This window comes from Pinus tabuliformis, chromosome X, assembly GCF_031772625.1.
Source record: "Pinus tabuliformis cultivar Carrire ecotype Pingquan chromosome X, CPIR1, whole genome shotgun sequence".
Classification (NCBI taxonomy): Eukaryota; Viridiplantae; Streptophyta; class Pinopsida; order Pinales; family Pinaceae; genus Pinus; species Pinus tabuliformis.
The window spans coordinates 862,101,374-862,126,638 of record NC_142308.1 but is presented as its reverse complement, the minus strand read 5'-3'; the positions used below and the strand labels follow the sequence as shown (position 1 = coordinate 862,126,638).

The following is a 25,265-nucleotide window of genomic DNA, read 5'->3' as shown; positions in this document are numbered from 1 at the left end:
TGACTTATATCCACTTCTCTTTGACCATGCACATAGATTCTCTATGCCTTAGAAGTTTCATTGTATCCCACAAATGTTCCTTTCTTCCTAGATGCATCCAATTTGATTCTCTTTTCTTTTGGCACATGAAAATACACGGGGCTACCAAAAATTATGAAATGAGAAACATCAGTTTCTTACCAGTGAAAACTTATTCAGGAGTTTTGGAGTCCAACGCTTGATGAAGGCGTCTATTTTGAACGTACACGACAATGTTGGAAGCTTTTCCCCATAGGAATTTTAGAAGGATTTGGTCATGCAACATGGAACGATTGTCTTCTATAATGGAATGATTCTTCCTTTCGGAAACATCAATTTTCTCAGGAGTATATGCGGTAGTAGTCTCCCTCTTAATGTTGGCTTCTCTACATTAGTCATTGAATTCATTTGATTCGTACTCGGCTCCATGATCAGTCCTCAATATTTTTATCTTCTTCCCTGTTTGCTTTTCAGCCAAGGCCTTGAAATAACGGAACCATATGAACACTTTGTCCTTATTCTTCAATAAATCCAAGTTTTGTGAGAGAAGTCATCCACAAAGATATCATAATGTAAGTATCCTCCCAAACATGTCATGAGAAACATACCAAATAGATCAGAATGAACCAATTGCAAAATGTCAGTAGTCTTGCTATCACTTGAGGGGAATTGTCCCCTTGTATGTTTTCCTTCGGCACATCCCTGGAAAACACCTTCATGTTTTACTTTAAATTCAGGCATAGTTGTTACCATCTTCCTGGCATAACATAGAGCCTTATAATGAAGATGAGAAAACCTCCAGTGCCATAATTCGGATTGAAGAGATTTGTTTCAAGACATAGCTCCTAATGGACTCCCTCCAACTTGATATAGGCTATCAACCCTGAATCCAAGAGTAAATGATTCTTTGAAATTTATTTTCCAAACATGTACCTTTCCATCAATGAATGCCACGTTGAATCCTTTGTTCTCCATTGTCGAGATGGATACCAAGTTCTTCCTTAGATCAGGTACATAGAGTACTTCTTGTAGATGAATGATGCTACCCTAATTTAATGGAAGAGTAACATTCCCAACTCCTTTCACATGATAGTTGGCATTGTCTCCAAGAATGATTTCCAAATTTGTATCCTTTTCTATAAGATTTGAAAGAGCTTCCTTATACCAAATGAAGTGCCTTTTGACACCACTCTCAATCAACCAATTTCCCAAGGTATCCGGAGGGGAGGCAGTAGAGAGTGAAGATATAAGATAAAATTATTTTTTCTTATTATATACAACATTAGATTCATCATACCTAGAGTTTCCTGATCTTTTGGGAGGTCGACTATTTCCATGTTGAGTAGTGGGAGCATTCCTTTTTCCTTTGTTGTTGAACCTGGCATTCCTTTGATTTTTTTGCCCCATAAATTGTTGTGGTATTTGTTGTCATCATCTCGAGGTGTATCCCTTCTATTAGGACACTCCCAAGCATAGTGGCCAAACCTATTACAAATGAAGCATTTTCCCTTCCTTCCATATTTGAATTTCGATCTTCCTTGACATTTCTTCTTTGAACCTACATTGTTCTTTATTTTAGCATGAGCAGATAACGCAGTAGGATAATTCCTATTTGAAGGCATGTTTCTCTCCATCATCCTTGTCTCTTCTTCAGTACATCTAGTCAACAATTCATCAAAACCTAGAATCATGTCATTGTTGATGATAGTAGTGTTGAACACATGCCATTCCTGAGGGAGACCTCTAAGGGCAATGGGAGTGAGCTCCCTGTTAGAAATAAATTCTCCAATTGAAAGAAGATCATTTTTTTTTATCTCAGTAACTCTCATGAAGTAGGATTGGATATCTTCACATCTTCCTTTCTTTATGTCCTTCAACTTCTTTTTTAGAAAGAGGACTTGGTTTACATTGCTAACTTTGAACATGCCAACAACCTTGTCATACATCTCCTTAGATGTGTTCAAATCGGAGATGTATGCAATGAAATGATTATTAATAGAATCCCTGATGATCTTATTAGCTTTGACTTCACCTTTCTTGTACTTTGTCTTAGTGGCATTTGGTGCATTTGAAGGAGGTTCAGGAATATTTCCCTGCACATAGTCCATAGCATCTTCCTCTTCGAAAGTCAAGTCAAGAGACATTTTCCATTCATGATAATCAGATTTATCATTGAGCTTATCATCAGATTTGAAGTAAGATGTAGAGGCCATTGAATCTTGACATTTTCCAACAAATATCAGTGATTTCGCTTCTCACTCTTGCTTGGGCTTTGTCTCCACCTCACCTCTGATACCATGTTAATTTTAGATAACAATGGTATGTTCTATTCTTAAGAGAAATTTACTTCAATTTTTCTTCTTAGCCCAATATCAATTTCCAATTTATCAATCACATTAACATCAATAGTAAATGAAGATAGAACAAAAACAATAACCAGAAGACAAGCCAATACAAGAGGACACAATATTTGGCAGATGCCAAGGAGAAACCCCAATGTGGGGAAAACCCTTTGATCAAATCTTCTTATTATTCTTCAAAAAATCAGCAGAAAGGGAGAGTACAATATACAAAATTTACTTTCCGATACACAGTCAAATTTGTCCAGTCAAGCTGTAGTCAACAGGATGCCCTAACCAGAAAGTCAGTGTTGGTTAAATCAGTAGAATTACCACTACAACAAAACCCTGTGATTAGCATCCCTTTTTGCTTCCTTTTTTGCATCTAGAGACCATTTTTGGTGCTATTTGTGTCCATTTAACAAATATGGTGCAAAGCTTGATGCAAAGTTTTCACCGAGTTTTGCACCAAGTCTTACATCAAATTTAGCACCTTGTATTGTAATAGGTTTTACACCAGATTTTACACCAAGTTTTATGCCACGTTTTATGCCATCCTTTGCACCATGTTTTGCATCAAGTTTGGCACCTAATGTTGTATCACCATCTTTTGCATCCTCTAACATCCACTTTTTGCACCTACACTTTCATCAATTTTTGCATCATCTCTTGCATCCTCTTTTACATCATTTTTTAAATCATTTTTTGCATCCCTTTTGTTCCAAGTTTTTCATCGAGGTTTGTGTCTAGTTTTTCATCTAATTTTGCATCTACTTTTGTTTCATTGACTTTTACATCTTGTTTTGCATCCATATTTACATCCTCTTTTTCATTTGTTACTATGTTCACTATTGCATCCATTTTTCTTGTGCTATAATTTGCACCTATTTTGACACCTCCCTTTGCACCCTTTTTTGTTTCTAAATTTTCATCCACGATTGCATCCTCATATACATATAGGTTTTCATCGACTTTTACATCTATTTTTAATCCCTTTTTATATCCACTTTTGTCTCAAGATTTGCATCAGGTTTTGTGTCTTGTATTGCATCTACTTTTGCATAGAATTTTGTTTCGTCAACTTTTGCATCATATTTTACATCCATTGTTGCACCCATGTTTACGCCCACTATTACATCCCTTTTTGCATCCTATTTTTCATCTTCATTTGCTTCTCTTTTTGTTTCTATCATTACATCCACTTTTGTTGTGACACAATTTGTGCCATGTTTTGTACTTACTATAATACCCACCTATTCTTCCAATTTTGCATCCATCTTTGCATCCTCTTTTGCATAAAACATTGCATCTATTTTTGCATCCAATTTTGTGTTGGGTTTTGCATCTCATTTTGTATCTTATTTTGCATGTACTTCCATTGCATCCATATTTTGCATCCAATTTTGTTTCTCATGTTGCACCCGTGTTTGCATCCACTTTTACATCGCTTATAGCATCTTGTCTTGCATCTAAGTTTGCGTCTTTTTTTGTCTATTATTACATCCACTTTCTCATCCACTTTTTTTGTGCTATGATTTGTGCCATATCTTATGCCTATTCTTGCAACCCACATTTTCTTCCACTATTGCATCCACATTTGTATCCTCGTTTGTGTCCAAGTTTGCATCAAATTTTGTTTATGCTTTTTGCATCCCATTTCGAATCTATTTTTACATCCACTTTTGATTCGTCGAATTTTGCAACTAATTTTGTGTTCAATATTGCACCCATGTTTGGCCCATGTTTACATCGGTTTTTTCATCCAATTTTTCCTCCTTTTTGCATTCAAGTTTGTGTCTTTTTTTTTTACATTCATTGTAGTATCCACATTTATTTCACCACAATTCATGCTAAGTTTTATGCCTACTATTGTGCCCATGTTTTCTTCCACTTTTTCATCCATGTTTGAATCCTATTTTGTATTCAAGTTTGCATCAACTATTGCATCTATTTTTTCATCCACTTTTGTGTCAATTTTTCTATCTTGTTCTGCATCTACTTATGTTGTGTCCACTCTTCATCCAAATTTACATCCATTTTTACCCCCATTTCTTTTGTTCACTTTTGCATCCATTTTCCAACGCACATCATATTTTTTGCATTGATGATATTTCTTATGACATTGAAAATTATGAACAACTAATGACAATGTCGATAATTATAACAATGATGATAATGAAGATGATGACGATGACATGAATTGTGATTGTTATAATAATGACAATGATGATAAACACGATGAGAGTTACAATGATAATGGTTATGATGATGCTAACGACCTTTGCCATTCTTCCTAATTTTTAAATGTTGTCATGGTCAAAATCATAATAATTATCTTTGGCATCATCTTCCAAGTCATCATCATCTGATCATCATTATCATTATTTTCATCTTGGTCATCATCAAGAATAATAATGGCGTGAATGATCATTATGATGTTCATGATGGAGATGAAAACAATTATGATACAAATTATATTAGTTATGATGATAGGGATGATGACAATTATAATGACGATGATAATGGTAGTAATGATGATTATCATCGATCATCTCTAAAAAATAAAGCTATTGTTTTTCTTGCATATATCATGTGTCGTAACAACCCCTTTCGAGCACTCATAACATTTTTTAGGTTGATGATATTTCTTATGATGCCTATAGTTATGAACAATTGATGACAATATCCATGATGATGATGATGATGAAGACATTTATGGTGATTATGACGATAATGAAATGATGACAATAATGATGACATTGATGGTGGTGATGATGGCAATAATGAAAATGATGACCCTCCCTCTAAAATAGGGAGGTACTCATAATGAGACAAAAAAGTAATCTCAAGTTGAAATATTCATATAAGAAGGGATTTGCATTGATAAGCACCAATGATGATTTACATCATCATAGCCAACATTGTCAAAATAGTAAGGCCTTCACTAACAAGTTTATCTCTCCATTAGTTCAGAGCACAATGTTGGGACGCATAAATTTGGACACCACTGCCTCTCTAGGCACTTACCCCACCAGGATGTTCACCAGGTATGTCCTCAAATGATCATTTCCTAATCCACTATCATAATATTTAACACCAGGAAATGTCAATCCTCATGACTATTCTTATCTTGGATTAATGTACTTGACTTATGGCGATTAGTCCTAGTCAAAGTCCAAATTCTCAAAGAATATCGGTCCCAGATGTTTATCCAATCCGCCATTCTCCCTACTAGTGTCTTTACTAGGCTTACGATTGTTAGTCCTAGCCATAGTACATGACACATGGATAATATGGTGTCTACCCTCACTCCCTCTCAACTAGAGAGGAGACATCCACAAGCATAAGATTTTCTCAAGAATACCCATCATTTTCATAGAGAATAACATCATTAATTTGTTTTCATCACATGATTCCTTTATGATTAATTATTCATATATTTGTGGCAAAATATTTCCCCTTTTGTCATTTATGATGAAATAAAATCAAAAAGTGAAATCCAAAATCATTAAAGATACACTATATTGATTTATCTAAGTCTAAACTCTAAGGTTGAAGTGAAAATTCATGTAAATCTTATATCTACGAGTTGTGCCAAACTTATGAAAACCTTATTCCCTAAGTCTTATATTTAAGAAAATGAAAAAGAAAGAAAAATAAGGGCCAATGAATGGTAACTCATGTATTTACTCCCTCTTTGGAAAATATATGAATATATACACTCCTAGTCACACTTGATCACATGTTTGTGATGGTTAAATATGAATTCCTCTTTTTTCCTTGCATTTTCACTTCATCATTTAAGCACCTAATTGAGGATGTAGGGAATGCTTTTTTCCTAAGGCTTTCATGTCTACTCTTGGTTTACTTATGTCACACTACTGTCAGTTTATGTGACGGAGTGAAATACATAAGTTTGTGGAGTTATTAGAGTGGTGTATTAAGTTAGTCACCACACACACATGTATTACATCTCATTGATCCACGTGTGGGTTGGAGACTCATTGCTTGACAACTTTAATGGAGACTACTTTATGGCTTTAATGGTATAGCTTACAAAATATCTTGTTAAACATTGTGATTCATCCTTTCTTTTCCTCAAGACACGTGATAATATTGAAGTCACTCCCAATAATCCATGGAGATGGGGAGTATAAATTACTTGTGCTAGAAATAGAATTGAGAAATAGAGGTTTTCCATTTGCGATATTGGAGTCATAGACATTGGAAACATTGCAGTAGTCCTCGATGTCAATTAACTAAAATTGTATTGTCATAATGCGAAAAGAGGTAAACATATTGGTAACCTTGATGTCTTGATCATTTCAAATAATAACCATTCCACCCAAGTATCTCTAAGCATAAATCACTACTACTTGGAAATTCCTCCCCCATTTTCTAATTATATGAGGTAGAACCTCAATTAATATTTTTGCTTCTTATATCAACATTATTGATGGGTGCTTTGCATACCATTTTTCTTTTAGGAGTCTTTGTTTTCCTTTACTATTGAGGCTCCTCATGTTCCATGAGACTATTTTCATCAAGAATTTACGTAGAAAGGAAGTATAATGTGACTAAAAAAAAGCATGTCTCAAGATTTAAGTGCTTGGACAATTCCACTTCATAACTCCTCTATTTCCTTGACCTGGGACCAAATGGTGAACTTGATGGCCTTAAGGGAAATTGACCAAAGAAAATCTAAAAAAGAGGTTACTTTTGACTTTATCACATACAATTTAATATACTAAAAAAAATATCCATAAAATTTTCATCAATCAATGAATCATTAAAAAAAAATATCCAAAACAATTTCATCAAGAAATGAATCATTGCATTATAAAATACAATCTATAAACATTTTGGGAACATTTTGCTAAAACATGCTCAGAAACCAACATATTTAACAATAATATGGACAATAACACATTTTGATAAATTAAATAACATATTATCAAGCCTAAAAAATGTCACTAACAGAAAACTATAAAGCATGCAACTAATGGAAGTGACCACTCAAGGCCACCATAAGACAATTAATCTATTAAGATCAAGATTAATAGGGACAAATATCTACAAAGGACAAAGGCAAACCTATTTTAACTTTATTGTTTTATTAGCCTGGTTCAAGATGAACATTTCAAGATATCATGAATAACATAATTAGTTTTATTACATTAAGAAAACCCAAGCACATTCTATAACTTGGCAAGGAAGAGATGTATAACACCCATGTCAACAACACAACACATGGCATTGAGTTACTTTTTTATATATAATTTAAACTCCTACCATAAAATCACAAATTTAGCATGAATGGAATGTTTAAAATCCATTTTTATAAAAACAAAATATAATTTTTGTTATAGAAAAAAATACCAAAAACTAAATATATTTTTTTAGAAAATAAAAAAAATACTAAAACTAAATATATATTAAAAAAACTAAAACATAAGCAAACTAGAATTTGAATTTGACACTCTTGTTCACTTTCAGAAACTCATATGGTGGAATGTGATCTCTTTGTCCTCATCTTTATCTTTTTCCTAAAAAATAAAAGCATACAAAAGCGGGAAAGAGCCATAAAGCATCGGGAAGCTTTGTCATAAGCACAAAAGCATCTAAAAAGTGGAAAAGTCCCTTTTTTATATGAGGAAACATTATTCATCCAAAAGATTTTTCCCAAATTGAACTAATGAGGAATTTGGGAAATCTTCATAGCCTTCACTTTCCTATATATTGGAGGCTTGGCCATTGAAAAAATGATGGGAATTCTTGTATTGTCATGCTGCTGAGATCTATCTTGAGAGGGAGAGTTTTGGAGCTATGAGTTGGGGGAGGTGTTGTTGCAACTACATTTGATTGTTGTAACTTTCCTCCAACTCCTTTATTCATATAGATCAGTTGTTCTTCCTTCCATATGTTTCTATTCATTCTTTACTTCTTCTATTTAACTAATGGATGTATGGAATTTTGGTTTGTATTTATTTATTCAATAATATTTATATGTTTCTGATAGTTTCGATTATCAAGATATTATGTTGTGAAGGTTGTTTTATTCTCTCTCTTATGTGTAGGACCAAGCTTTGGAGCTAGCTAGGAGCGCTTCCTAGCTATACTAAAAACTCCAAGAAGACCTGCATGCGAGGACTCACAAGAATTCATTCTCTTTTTCTTAATCTATACTCTACATCTTGATCTACTAAGAATCCTAAGCCTTAGAACAACCTTTATCTTAATTGGTTTGTCCTAGGTTTCCAGGATAAACTGAGAGGGTTTTGTTTTCATCTAACCATGCATTAAATCCTACAACAAAATGATATTTAGAAACTTTAATATATTTCACTATGTAAATGAACTTAGTAAAATGAACCCATAGAAGGGGTCATAAATGGAAATAAAAGTTAAACTCTAAACAAGAAGCCAAAAGTGGATTTAACCATGGATGCAAAATTAGGAGTAGAATTGGATGTTAAACTAGCCATCAAAACAAGATGCAAACAATGATACAAAAAGGGTTTTAAAGTAAAATAAAAAAATGGTGCAACACTAGACACAAAGAAGAGAACAAAATAGGGCATATGAAAGGATACTGAATTGGGCACAAACAAGGATGCAAAAATGGACACCAAAATGAGGATTCAAAGAATGGTGTAAAATTAGGATGAAAAAAGGATGTAAGAAAAGACACAAAACAAGATGCAAAATGGGACTAAAAAAGGGTGAAACCAAGGATGTCAAAAATGATGCATAACTAGATGAAAATTCAAACTAAAATCTAGGTGCAAAATGAGATGCAAATGTGGACACAAAATGTGGTAGAAAAAAGGATGCAAATTTGGAAGCCAAAAAGGATGAAAAATTAGATACCAAAAAGGATGCAAATTTGGACATAAAAAATGGTGCAAAATGAGACACAAAAGAAGAAAAAATGGTGCAAAAATGGGCATAAAAATGGCTCAAATTTGGATGCAAATTGAGATGCAACATTGGATGTAAAATGAGATGCAACAAATCATTCAAAACTTGGTGCAAAAACAAATGCAAAATTAGACCAAAAAAATGGCTGAAAATTGAACTTAACAATAGACACAAAATGGGATGTAAAGGTGGATGCAACATATGGTTCAACATAGGATTCAAATTTAAATGCTCAAAAGGATGCAAAATTGGATGCAAGAAATGGTGTTAAAAATGATGCTAAATTGGATGAAACAAATGATGCAAAATTAAATGCAAAATATGGTGCAAAATAGGATGCAAGAAAGGGAGATAAATAAAACGCAAAATTGGATGCAAAAAATGGTGCAAAAATGCATGCAAAATTTGACACTAAATCAGATTCAACATATGCTGCAAAATTGGATGGAAAAAATGGTGTAAAAAAAGGGATAAAAACTGGCACAAAAATAGATGTAAAAATAAGTACAAAATTAGAAGCAAAAAATGGCATAAGACCAGATGAAAAAATTGGCACAAACTGGATGTAAAAAAAGGCACTAAATCAGATGCCAAAGATGGTGTAAAAATCGATGCAAATTATGACACAAAACTAGAAGCAAAGAATGCCACAAAAGAGGAAGCAAAAAATGATGCAAAAATAGATTCAAAAAATGGCACAAAACTAGAAGCAAAACCTGTTGTAAAACCAAATGAAAATCTTGGTGCAAAATATGATGCAAAAAATGATGGAAAATTTGGCGTAAAAAAGATGCAAAATTTGGTGCAAAAAAGGACGCTTTAAAAATTGTACAATAGAGCCAGATTTAGCGCCAGGCTGCTCATCCCGATTGAGAAAAAAATGCACTAAAATCTGGTGCTAAATCTGGCGCAAATTGCCTGTTTTGTTGTAGCATACTCCTCCAAATCAGCTCGGTTAAACCCAGTCAATTCAGCTTCCAAAAACAGGCCAAATCAGCCCAAAACAATCCTGAAGAAATCAGTCAAACTTGGTTAATGCACAGTGAAACCTACGGTCAATGTTGGTCAACTTGCCGCGAAATTCTCGAAATATGTGCCAAGGAATGCGGCCTGCCCAAATATAAATTATTCTAAGAAAAACGTAGTGAAACAAGGTCAAATGTTTCCCAGTCCACGCTATTCGAATTTGTGACAACTTGGTCAACGCATGATAACAAAAAACGCAGTGAACCCTTCACAAGTGTGGAGGAGAAGAAGGATGCCCTGAAATTCGTACAACCCTATCAGATGAGGAGAGAGAGAGATATGTGTGAGATGTTGAAAATCCTAATGAGGTAGATGCTCCTTCTACATATATGCAACGTTTTGGGTGAGGATACATGACTTTTGGGCTTCTTGAGCCTACATTAGATTATTGGCTGACCTTGACAATTTGTCCATACAAGAAATAAATTCATAATTCCATTTATACATGTTAGAATGAGATGATCTTTAGATCAATCCTACACCTCTCAGAAAGAGGAATCGCACAAAAATATCATCTCCATAATATGAGTTGTCCAAGGTAAACTTTGGTCCTAGTTTCCAAATTTAATAGGACCTCTATTGGTTCTTTGAGTCCTAATCATTTCCTTGTTCTAGACCACATGTGTTGGACTTAAGAACGAAATATTGTTATCACATTTGCACATAAAACCTAAACATCAGCCCAAATTCAACCATATTATTATATATGATTATATAAATATACTTATATATGCTTTTATATTTTCTATTCAGTCACATAAGTCTTTTTCTTTAATTGTTATTTGCTCAGGAACCCTTTACAGAGTTCTTGGAACTTTTTTGCCTTAACTCGAGACTCTCTTTTTAGAAATTGTTGATCATTTGGTCACCTGTAAAAGCACAGTTAGCCTATAACAACATAATTCAAGAGACTATGTCTAAGTTGAACAACATAAATATTTCATTCATATACATACACTTGTATCTTTAAATCACTAACATAAACAATAATTTTCTACTCTACCTTTCCTGAATATTTGTGTACACATTTCTAATACTCACTACCTATATTACTTATTTTCACTCCTTCCAGAAATAATCCAAGACTTTCACACTCCACCCAACCTTGAACTAACTTCACTTGTCAGTTCCCCCCAAGCGTTCCTCTAACTGTAAGGAGAAAACTATATAGAAAACTTATTATGAATTTCAACTTCTAAACCCTCAACAACATACTACTAATCTTTATGGGTTCAACTAATCTTTCCCTCACATTGGTAAATTTTTCACATGAAATATCTTTTTCTCCCACGATCCTTAATAGAATCCACCATATGAAATTTCTCTCCAGCCATATCAAATTGTTTGTTGTGGTTTGTAACTCTGTCAAGTTTCTTGTTTTCATTTTCTCTTGCCAATTACAAAAAAAAAAAGGTAAAAAAAATGACAAAAGGAGTATTTTTATTTTTTCTTCCCCTTTAGGCATAACTATCTTCAACCGTTTTTACCTAAAAGATAGAGTAAATCTCTCATGTTAGCCTTAAGATATTCCTAAGAGGATTAGCACATCAAAAAATAATTTCTAATTTCATTATTGAAAATAATATTTACATCAACATATATATCACATGCAATTTAATTTATCTGGCCAATAATTAAATAAAAAGTCATATAGTAATTTTCAAGGGGTATTACATCTCCCCTCCCCTTAAAAGGTACACCATCCTTGGTGTTTTGGTTAGGTGTCCATCCTCATAGAAACAACATAGGAAATGCCTTTCTCATATGATCTTCTATTTCCTAGGTGGCCTCCTCAGGCCCAAAGTGCTTGCATTGCACTTTAACCTGGCGATGGCTTGATTCTAGAGTATAATCTCCCTCCGGTCCAAAATTTGTAGTGGTTTGACCCAAAATTCTCCTTTTGGTTTGACTAGTGCAACACACCAATCAATTATATGAATTGGGTAATTTATTTAAAAGAGACACATGAAATACATTATCAACTTTAACATGAGCTAGTATTGTGAGCTAGTAAGCCACCAGGCCCACTCTAGCCAATATCTCAAATGGACCACAAAATAACAGGGATGACTTAGAGTAGCTTCCCAATTTCAAGAAGATCTTTCTTGATTCTAATTTAACATAGACATGTTACCTTACATGGAATTCCTTATGTGTCCTTTTTAAATCAACAAAATGTTTCTTCCTATCTTAAGTTGTCTTCAACTGTTTTCTGATCTTTTTTATTATTTCTTCCATTTCCTACAATTGATCTGGTCCTAGCATAAGTCTATCCTCTGCTCAGCACCAATTCAAGGGAACATGAAATTTTCTTCCATATAAATCTTCAAAGGGGCTCATCTTGAGTGAGACCCAATATTCATTGTTGTAAGTGAACGCCACTAGGTGTAAATAATCCTCCCACTTAGTAGGCTAGTTTGTAACATACATGCATATCATCTCATCCAAAAATTGATTAACCTTTTTTGTTTTCCCATCATTTTGTACATGGTACAAAGTGGTGAAGTTTAATTGTTCCCCATCCTAGAAAGTAAGTCTTTCCATAAGTTTGAAGTGAACTTTGCATCTCTATCAGATATCACTGCCTTGGGTATTCCATAAAGTCAAAATATTTCTCTCATGAAAACTTTTACCACTTGTGCAACCTTGTAAGTAGACTATACACAAATAAAATTGGTAGCTTTAGTTAACGTTGAAAAGGTAAATCCTCTCTGTGGATAGAGGTGATCCCTAGAGCCTAATGAGTGGGTCTAGCAACAAACCAAACAAGCTAACATACACTTTCCTATTTTATGTTTGACAAATGTAGAGAGAAGGAGAAACCTACCTCGCTCTGATGTTAATATCTCTATCCTTTGGAGATGACTTTGATTTGTTCACTCCAGGCCTCGCTCCTCAATCGTCCTTCACGTCTGAGTACCTGCAAGGAATATCAAAGAGGTATGAAAAATATGAGAGCATATATGAAATACATCAAACATAAACCACTTGATAGTAGATCAAGGAGTATTAAGCTAAAAGCATAAACATTTACACAATTATGTAAAGTGAACATCATATGTATATATTAATGAGCTAAAAATGGAAGCATACAAGTTATGCCTTGATGTTGGAGACCTCCTTTTGGTGGATGTACAAGTCCAAGAAAAGACTCTTCAAGCACTCCTTCTCCAAGCTAGAATGGGTAACATGTAAGCATAATCTTAGCATAGGGATGCAACAATTAATGACCAACCATTTGGGGATGGAAGGGAGTGAATTTATAGGAAGGGAGAGGGAGTTAGGGATCCACAAAATAGGGAGGAAGGTCCACATCTCAAGGGGAAATACCATGATGATAAGATAAATAGGTCCAAATGGGAGAGCTCAACCATATCAACAACAACCAATATCCAGCTCATTGTTCTCGAAGGTTCTAGTGCATGAAGCTTCTCCTCTAGTTTGGGAAAACCTGCCAAAAGAGGTTCAATGTGGGTTTCCAAATCAAAACCCGTGCTAGAAGGGCTAGTGTAGAACTGTGCAACCTACCATTAGTAGGGACAAACAATGTAGAAAAATGTACTGATGCTAAAATTTAGGTTTTTAGTTAACCTTCCTCATATTGGATTCAGGGTAGTTTTCCTTTGATTCTTTAGGGAGGTTTTGGTCTGTATATCATGATGGAAATTCTGCACAGTTGTCAATGTTTTGGAACTTTAGGATATGGAACAAGAAGTGAACAAGATTCGTTAAAAAATACTATGTAACAGATGCCCCCTAAAGCATGAAGGAAGAACATAGAGTGATGGCTAAGATGCTTTAAAAGTTAGTGCAAGGACGAGAACAACAACGTCAGGAGACCTGGAAATCAAGCATATACATATACATATACATATACATATACATATACATATCTACCATCTATAATGATCATGTCTAATGATACATGAGTAGGTATCTAATAATACATGAATCAACGGTATGGATGCAGCCATTCGAATAGAAGGGATCATGTGCAAGGATCCTTGGTATGGTCATAGCCATCCAAATATAAAGGATCATGAATATGGACCCATGATATGGTCGCAGCCATCCATCCAGAGGAAATTTGTGTACTATCATGAATAACTCATAACTCCATGCAAACTAGATTTTATCAGACAGAATCGAGGGTCTTACGCTCCGTCTTGACCCAATCAATGTACAAAATCTAACATGCTAATAAATGTGTTGAAGTCGAACATGATAGAAAACCACCTAATTACTGGTCAATGATGTAAACCATTAACAAGCACAAGAGAAACCACCAATAATGATAATGGCTCTCAAGGTACAATCATCACAATCCATGAATGTGAATAATATAGTTGAAGTTGAACATCGGTGGAATCACCCGATCGAAAGTCAATGATGTAAACATGTCGTCAAATGTGAAGAAATTTCCATTGAGGCATGCAAGCTCTAAGGTACTGGAAGGGAGTTTCTAGATCATCTTCCCAAATAATGAGCTGAAGTTGACAGGAAGTGATCTGTCGAAGGAGGGCCATAATGAATCCCACATCATCAACATGAAACAAAAGGATGTAGTAGAGTAGATAAGTGTGATCCAGGACTTTATCAAAAAGTCAGACATTGTATAAGTGGCAAAGAACTGCAGATAAGACTTCTCTTGAACATATCAGTGACACAACTCCAGAGTTTGGAAACATTTGACTCAACATAGGATCAGAGGTCATGATGACAAAGTGGTATAATCAGATGAGAGGAAAAATGGATTTCCCAAACCCAGGAAGGCAAGTGACTAAGTGAGGATGTCCCAAACCTGACATGAGCAATAGATGATTGTCATGTTCAAGAGTGATATGCTGTCTTTGCATAATACAAGAGATGATCGCTTTAATTTTTTCCCCCACCATTTCTGGTGAGTACCCCATATATTTTGTATTGCAAGCTTGAAGGGGATAACATATGCTTTCTATATATGTTCATCCTTCAGATGAATCCATCCCAGTAAGTTTTACGAGCCCTAGGAAGGGGAAACTCGGTCTCATCATGGTGACAATTCATGTGTCGTTTAAGTTTTACGGGTCCAACAGAGGGGAAACTCGACATCTTTTTCATGTTTAGAGAGTTTGAAAAAGAAGTAAAAATAAAACTTCAAAAGGTCCCTTTTCATAAATCGTCTCTTGAACTTGAAAAGGTAGAAAACGATATCCAAGAGGACCTGTAAGCCATGTTTGACTAAGGTATTCCTTTTTCGTACAATAGTCTATCTCAGTCCAGAAAAGGGTTAAACTTATATTGAGTAGATGCCATTTCATTTACTTTAACGAAGTTTGAAATGACAAGTACTCATAAATATTTTAATTTTTCAAGTCAAAAAAAAGCTTAAAGATGACTCCAGGGGGTTGCTTTTTTGTTTATTTTTTATGAGTTTGAAAAAGTGATAAAATAAAACTCGTTGAATTACTCAAGGTAAATCATCGTCACCTAAGAATACATGACTTGTCGCTGCACAAGGAGACGCACATTACCAATGTCGAGGAAAATTATTTAAAAATGAGTGAAATATGCCCTAATTTGGTAAAAATATTATTTAAAACTTATAAATAGGGAGAAAAGAAAATCATTTTTACCATTTTACCAATTTCCAATTGTGAGACAATTTTTACATCATCTTACCTCAATTTTCAAGCAAGGACCACGATCAATCTCGGACACCATTTACTGAGCCACTTGTTCCAGGTAAGAGATATGTCCCTTCCCTTCATTTTGGTACTAATTTCATGAATTTTAATCCATAGATTAGGTTGCAATGAGGAATTGCAAAAAATGCATATCGTCGGTGACTAGTGCAGTTTTTACCCATTAGACTCGTGCTGCTCACCCTATGGTCATTCAGGCCCTTGCAATGGCAGTGTGAGAAAATTCATAAATAGTCATGCTGGCACTGAGGCAAATGTTTTTGCATGAAATCCTCCATGTTAAATAGTTTATCTTGGATTTTGTCTCCATGGAAGCTCATGAAATGTTGTTTTATTAATTTTCCACACGATAATCAATCCAAAATGGTGGTTGAATGAAAAGAAAGGGGGCATGAAGCTGAAGAAAATCAAGCTAGTCAGGATCAAAATTGTTTTGATGCCCTATGAACATGTGGGTTTCTCAAGTGCTTCATGATTCCCGAGATCAGATCACGACCTGAGTTATTGCAGCATCTAATTATTGGTGGGATGTGGATTTCCAACTATTCATGATTGGGGATCAAGAACTCTAAATAGAGGTCGTTGAAATTTATTTCATTATCGGATTGTCTAGAAAGGGACAATGGGTTCAATTGTCTGATTCACGCACTAGAGGAGAGAGCACGGATATGCTCATTGTGAGGCATTGTCCAGGGACCAAAAAGAACTAAAGTGGGAAAATCGACATAAAGACCATTACAAATCTCCCACTGCAAACAATCCTACATACTATGGCCCGAGTACACTAGTATAAAATGAGAAATTAATGACTAGGTGACTAAAAACGTTAGTCACCACAACTTTTCCAAGTGAAATACTACCAAAAATGAGCAATCTTGAGTGATCGAACTAAAAACAGCTAACATAAATCACTAATTTAGTCGCGGGTTAAAATATGTGACTAGCTAATAAGTAATACAACTAAAAATGACTAATGAATGACTAATTTATTGTAAGCAAAAAAATACAACTACCTGATAGGTACTACAATAATATGAATCATTTTTTTTATTTTAGTCATTTTAATTGTGTCAAGCAATCTAAACTTACAAGTGATAGGGGATTGAAAGGTTGTTAAAGATTGGTTGAAAGGTTATCCTTCCTTAAACACTTCTTCATCCTCACATGGTGTATAGGTGAGAAAAATTTGCATTATTTATCTCTAATAATTTGTAATTTTAATAATATATTTTTAATAAAACAAATTATTTTATGTATTTTTTAAAAATCTATTCATTGAATCTAATTGGATCTAGTTCCAATTTGAAATTAATTTGAAGAGAATTTTTAATTTTTAAGTCTATAATATCAAATAAAAACTACTTTAATTTCATATTAATAGACCTAGATCCATCTTAACCCTGGATCTATCAAGCGCCAAGAGGGATCCAATCTCTCGAGGTGCAAACCTTTTTTTCGAGTGCAAAACTTGAGGAAATGTTTGCACCTCGAGAGATTGGATCTCTCTCGGCACTTGATAGTTATAGGGTTAATATGGATCTAGGTTGGTTATATAATACTATATAATATCTATATGTGTATTTATGTCTCTTTGGTATTCCCTCTCTCTATCTCACCCCCCGAACATACACACACTCTCTCTCCCTCTATTCCCCTTCTTTGTATATCTCTCTCTTCACCTTCTTGCCATCTCTATCTATATCCTTCTCCCTATTCCCTCCCACTCTCCTCGCTCCCTCACTCTCTCTCCATGACTCCCTCATCTCCCCCTCTCTCTCTCCACCTTTCTCTCTCTATGTTTTTCTTGTTCCCTCCCTTTCCTGCACCCTCAAATTCCATCTCTCTTTCCTCATCTCTACCTTCCTTCCTCTCTATGCCTTATCTCCCACATCCCTCTACCTCTCCCCCCTAAATCACTCTCACTCTCTCTCTCTCTCTTCCTTTCAACTCTATCACTATCTCCCCCCCCCCTATCCTTCTCCATCTCTATGTCTCCATCTCTCTCCATTCCCCTTCTCTCTCTAGCTCTATCCTCTCCTCTTCTTTCTCTTTCCTCCTCTCCTCTCTCCCTCACTCACTCTCCATCTCTCCCTTCTCACTCCTCTCCCTCTCCATCTTGATCACTCTATGTATTTGTTCTTTCCTCCCTCTCTCTCCCACTCCAACTCCATCTCTCTCTCTCTCTCTCTCTCTCCTCTCTCTTCCTTCCTCTTGCTCACTCTCTCCCACCTCACTTTCTCTCCTCCCGATCACTCTGTCTTTCTCTCTCTCTCCCCCCTTCAACTTTTTCACTATGTCCCCCTCTCTCTCCGCCCCCTCCCCAGCTCTCTCTTAACTTTAATCACATTGTATTTTGTTTAAGAAATTATCTAAATTAAAAAAACTTAATTGGTTGTAAAATATTAAACCTATATTTTGGATCAATCATGTCAAAGAAAATAAAATAATGAAAAACTTTAAAAATTCATGCACTAAATTAGTCAATTTGCTTGCTCTCATCCCTGGACCCTTAGCTAAGATGTATCTATGTCAGTTCTTTATATATATATATATATATATATATATATATATATATATATATATATATATATATATATATATATATCTATATATATATATATATATAGGGAGAGAGAGAGAGAGAGAATAGATCCATCTTAGCTTACTTTTATTAAAACCCTAATTGAATTTCTGTGGAGTACTAAAGAAGGTATGCTTTTGATGATTATTTCAGTATCTTTTCATTAGAACTTACAAACCTTTTGCATCATGAACTAGGAAAATGATAAAGAATTATAATAAAACATGTGAGATTAATATGTAAGATGAAAATGCTGACAATTGTCATTTCCTTGTGCAGGAAGGAGGAAAAACGAGAAGTTTCCGTTCCAAAGGAAAGGACAAGGACGGGTTAACCGCTGTCCCTTTGACGGGAGACTGAATGCAAACAAGGCAAAGCAAATCAAAGCGAATCAGCCCGGGAAAGGAGGTGGAGATATTAGCTCGGCGCAAGAAAGAAAAGAAATGACTGAGGATTAACGGTTAGGCGAATCCCTCGGGATCTGTGATCCTGAGGGATTGTTGTTTTATCTATTTCTGCACTTAGACATCTCCGTCGTCACCCTTATAAAAGGGGCAGCACTGTTAGCTCGGGAGAGAGTTAGATGCGGTTATGCTTTTATGTAATATCGTTTAAGATCAAAACTTTGATCATCGAGTCTCGCTAAGAACTGGTTTATTGTTATTCTGCTCTATGCATTAATACAAACTTGGTTATTACTTCATCTCTGAGTCTGGAATAACTTGAAGCGGTGTACCCCTAGAGGCTAAGGGCCTGGCCCTGGAGGACACTTGCTCATGTATTATTACGTTTGGTTTATGTGTGGTTTGCTTATCGACGTTATTTGGTAATCTAATGTGTTTTATAAGTTTACATCACATGCTCTGTTATGTTTAGTTCATTAAGGCTTCTATAGACAAGTCAATTGTATTGACTCTGCATCATATTATTGTTCTTTTAAGATTTGATCTAATATTGCTAGTCTTGACAGAATACTGTTACTATTCCATTACAGAGCTTTTGTGATGTGCACTTGTTCATTAACATTACGGAATTCATTTCGGGAGTTATGTTCTTCACGGTTGTTGGATTTATGAGCAATGTTGTTCTATTTTGAAACGCAGTCGTAATCTTTCTAACTGAGATTGATACTTGGATCAGATTACTATTTAAGTGTGTTGTGTTTGTCTATGGTTTTCAAGCGATGTTCCATAATTCATCAGTAATCAGTGTTGTTCCATTGGTGTGTGCTGTTCGATTCGCCCTTAAGAGTGAAAGGTTGTCGTTTGATTACGATTAATGCATTTGATCTGATAGATTAAGATTGTTACTGCTTATGAGACTTAGCTGCTGTTCTATTTCTTAGCTGTTGTCCCATTTCAGAATTGTTGTTCCATTTCGGATTTGCTGTTCCATTGCAGACTTGCTATTCAATTTCTTAATTGCTGTTCCATTTCTCATTTGCCGTTCCATTTATTGGTGTTGGTGTGAAGAACGATCTCAGGCTGTAGTGAGCATTGGCATTTACTGTCCGGCTCCCAAATCCACGATCTGTTCTCTGATTTCCTTTTCCATCAGTTTCCAAAGGGATGGGTTATTGCTACTGAACCCTTGACTTATAAGTTGCTTAGTCTTTTGAATGTGTGATTTAATCTTTTAAAGAAGTTAAGCTGTAGACAAGCATCCATTTACTCTTGTATTTCTGAACACTGTACTACTAGCATTACTCTGGCAAATTATAGCCTCAGACTGAGACACTCTTTGAAATAACGAAACGTTCCCGGATTGACATATTAATGTGAGGTAATTAGAGGTGAAAGAGACCCTTTTTATAGCTCTACAATTTCTATGGGAATATTTTTAGTAGTCATGAGGATAGAGGGTTTAGATATATCTCAAATTGTAACACTTTCCGTTTTAGATTCAATTAAAGAAATGTTGTAAAATTAAATTAAAATAAAATATTTTTACTATGAAATAAGTTATGGTTTTTTGGCATGTGGTATTGATAAGCCATGGTATTGTGAAAAAGCCAATTTACAAGTTAATATCCATGGTAAAGTGAGGGGTAATGTCCATGGTTAACAATCTTTTCATATTGTTATAAAATATTTTGATTGTGAAATAATTTATGTTTTGTGGGCATGTGGTATTGATAATCCATGGTATTGACCCATGTGGTATTGTAACAAAGGCTACTTTTTACAAGCTAATAATATCTACTGTAATGTGGGGATGAATATCCACGGTTAAGAATCTTGTCATATTGTTATAAAATATTTTGGTTGTGAAATAAGTTATGGTTTTTGGACTCGTAGTATTGATAAGCCATGGTATTGGCACATGATATTGTAACAAAGCCTATTCACAAGTTAACAACAAAATCAAAATATAACAAATTGAATTTTATTATTTTTATTAATTTAACTTTTTGTTATTAATTGAGGTCATATTTAAATGTTTACACTCATCCCAAAAACATTTTTAACTTCTTCATTTTTTTAATTTAGCATCTTACGGAAAAATAACAAATTCTTATTAAAAATAAATCATTTAACCCAATTGCAATTTATATATTTTATTTTATATTATAAATATTTGTTTTATTTTTTCCATTATAAATATTTATTTTCTTTTTCATTTCTAGTTTAGCGCTGGGTTCAAATAAAATATTCACAGATTACAACATCACATTGTAGCACTACATTTTTCTCTGCCTTGTTGATATCTACGTGGAAATGCCAAAAGAAGGAAGACCATCAACGTGATCTATGGATTTCATGGGATTCGAACCCCAGATGGAGTTTGCATGGGAAACACCTTAGGAGAGCATCAATGATTAGATGGAGGAAGGGCAAGGTCATTGGGCATGGAGATTTTGGCCATTTGTACATGGGTATGAATTTGGACTCTGGAGAGTTCTTCCTTTTTACTAAAGATGATTTTTTTTCTTATGGGTAAACAATTTCGACAATTTATATGATCAAATCATAAATTTCATCTAGAGTTGAGGGTTTAATGATTATGATAATGCAGATCTTCATTGTAGTCAACAATTCATCAAAAGACAATGCACAAGTAAGCATTTTGCATGTCCTTATTTTACAAAGGGGTTAATGATTATGATTATGCAGATCTTGATTACGGCTAACAATTCATCAAAAGGCAATGGGCAGGTAAGCATTTTGCATGTCCTTATTGTACAGATCAGTTCACTCCTCCCTAACTTTTCTAGGGTTAAAATGCATGAAATTTTATTTTTTCTTTTCACCTTTTTTTTAGTGGTTGATTGTTTGTGTAATGCACTCTACCATGCCCAAATTCAAATGGGCTCGAGTGATGCAAGAAAAATTTCCAGGAGGATGCAAATAATAGACCTTCCTCAAACTTTGTTATAGGAAATTAAAATTTCTTGTAATCATGAACATAAAATATTTTATGTTTCATCCTTACATTCTGATCTCAATGCCTAAATTTTTAAACCATGTTAGTATATTTTAAGTAGAATAGACTTAGATCCATTAAACCTTACAACTCTCCAAAGCTTAGGTTAATTTTAGCTAAAAATAAGGAACCTGAATGGATTTTTCAATTTAGACTCAATGCTTACAGATAATGATTAAAAATGAAATAATGCAAATGGTCTAATAACTTTTACCCACCCGTCAATTTCCATGACCTTTTCTATTATTCTGACCTTAAACAGAGAGAGTAGAAGAAGAAGAGTAGCTTGGATGAGGTGGACCCTGACCTGCTTCATACTTTTCAAAAGTTGGGCATGCCCTTGACTGGAAGAAGATATTGACCAACGTTGTTGTGGATGTTGTTTTTGACAATGTTTTCATTGCTACCATGCATAGGTAGACTCTATAGGCAGTTGAGGTTATCTTTTGTTCATTATAAGAGGTAATTTAGGAGTGCTTTGATATAGTTAGGAAGTAACTTGGCATGGTTATTCCTCTTGATGATAACTATTATGTTGCATTGTATTTTTATTTTTTTAGTGATAGCTCCTATTAAATCCCCAAGCACACTTTTTCACCCATGTAAAGATCCACTTATTTCAGGATGAATGAGATGGAGACCAAGCACTTTGAGAGAACTCTTATTGTTGTAGATCAGAGGAATTATGTAAGGTGAGAGGAGTTATGTGACATATATTGAAGAATGCACTGCACCATTTTATGACACCAATCATCTCCACGCAACAGTAGTGGATCTATATTGCACCGAGGTAGCAACGATAAAGTATTCCACTATAAATAATTGGTATGTCGGGGATGAGGAATGCAGACATGAGATTTATAATTTTATTACAAAAAGAGGTTTGTGCGATGGAGACAAATCAAGGATTTTGTGGACCTGAGTAAAGACTGGTTCGACAATCACTTGGAAATACTCAAGCATTGTTTTGAAAGGTGATGATGCAATTAGACAGTTCTATTTTGTTGCCTTGAAAAATAACTATCAATAGGGGAAGACAAAGATGATCCATATAGGGAAGAATTGCAGGAGTAGGATTGTTTCTAAAATTATATCTATAGGAAACTCAAGGAATTACTACAGAGGATTAGTGCAGGTACAACCAAATTCTCATAATGCAATGATTTTTTCACAGTGTGATTCGATGCTCATCGATGACCACGGAACTGCAAATATTTATCGTTACATTCAGGTATAATTTGAGTTGCATTCTAAAGTCTCTAATTTCATTTATTGATAGTCCTTGTTGTGTCCTTGTCTCTCTTAATTTCATTGTGGTAGGATTGGAATGGGTTAAAAATCCAAGCATATCATTGAGTAAAATATACACCCACATGTCACTACATGTGATTGTGCATACTCTATGTTTTTGATACAACTATATGTGAGTAATATGATGTGTGCACAACTAAAAGTCCTAGCAAGTATGATGAATCTAGTCTTAGCATGGAAATCGAAACCAAGAATCATAAAATATCAATAATTTTGTGATATAGAGTAAAAAGCACAATAAAATATGTTATGCCAACATTGTCTATTTAGTGCAAGATACTACTAATATTTCATGATTTTCAGAGATGATGGATGTCATGAAGATGCCCTCAAGCAAAGTTACTGACTTGAAGATAAGATGGTCAGTGTAACTATTTTTAAATAGGCTAAATTTAGGTAATTAAAACAAGTTTGAAAATCATTAGAAACACCACTCGTGTTTATTTTAAATAAGTTAAATTTAGGTAATTAAAACAAGTTTGAAAATCACTAGAAACACCACCCCCACATCATTTTTTTTCTAGTTGTACAAGATAATATTGAATTAAATTATGAGCACTTCCATTTAAATTGACCGTACATATAAAAAAAAAACAAAAAAGAAGAAGAAGAAGAAGATAAGATATGACAAGGATGGCTCATAATTTTAAAGGTTATATCCATCACCAACTATAAGATAAGGGTTAATGAGATGAGAAAACGTTTGTCTTGATATAACACATAAACGCCATATTACTTATAACTTATGCATATTGTATCTTATTGTGCATATGTTAATTGTATAACTTTAATCTAGGTGATTTTTTACATTTAAATTGTCAAATATGTAGAAGTTACATTACGCTATCTTAAATCCGCACACAAATAAAATATCATAAATATGAGAGGGAAATGAGTAAGCATTCTCACACGAGCTTAAAATATCCCCTTGGTTGGTGAAGAACCAATTCAAAGCTATTTTTGGTGGAGTATTAAGTTATTAACCGAAGATAAAAAAGAAATGTTAGTCTCTTAAATGACTGAAAAGAGATATTTAGAATGTTATATAGAAGTTACATTTCACGTAGCTATATCTACACTGATGTAACTATAATATTCCAACTCCAAATTTTTAAATAGAAGCTACATTTCATGTATCTATAGAAGTTACATTTACATGTTTTAGATATAATTTACATTTTACATAGCTATATCTACCCTGACATAACTATAATATTCCAACTCCATTTTTTTCACACTTTTCAAAATTTTAAATATTTGTCTATTTTAGTGTGATTATGAAATTAAATAGTTGATATTGTTTAAGACATCTCCTATCTGCAACATTTTGAATTCTTAAGTGGGCTATTGGGTAGGTTTTTGTTCTACCATATATCATGTTTTAAGTAGATGATGTTTTATAATTCATCCAAGAGACCTTAGGAGCAACCTTGAATTGCATGCATGTTTCCATTATACATCTAATATTAGCAACCTTTTCCATGTGAAAAACCCAATAACCCATGTTGAACATGAAGCAAGTACCTCAAAAAATGGGCAATATTAGTTATCCTATTTGAAGAGGGGGATAGATCCAGAGAAGGCAACAACAATTATCATAAATGGCTTTTGTTGGGTTGTATTTAATGAAATCCCACTAGAATTTTCTACTAAAGTAAATCAATCAATGAATTTGAAGCTTGAAGGTAGTGTTGAATAGGTGTTGTGAGGTATCTCTATAACACTATCTATCTACATGATTCTAATTCCATGAGATGGTGTCTCAATAAAACTATTGTCTACTGATGGGTTCTAGATGTAGATAGCTTTATCATGTCCTATAGGTAAATCATATCATTATATTTCTACGAAATCTCAGAATGTGTTCAAAGTTTGTCTCAGATAAGGAAATATGTATGTACTTTTGAATTTATGTATGTTGTAATAAGATCAAGAATAAAGTTGTCATTGAAAATAAATGGG

The 25,265-nt window shown here is 34.2% G+C and overlaps 1 pseudogene; it reads left to right on the top strand.

Annotated features, from left to right (window-relative positions):
* Nucleotides 1-21,716: 21,716 nt before the first annotated feature.
* Nucleotides 21,717-25,002, top strand: LOC149142432 (iron-sulfur cluster assembly SufBD family protein ABCI8, chloroplastic pseudogene; annotated as a pseudogene).
* The last annotated feature ends 263 nt before the right edge of the window (nt 25,003-25,265 follow it).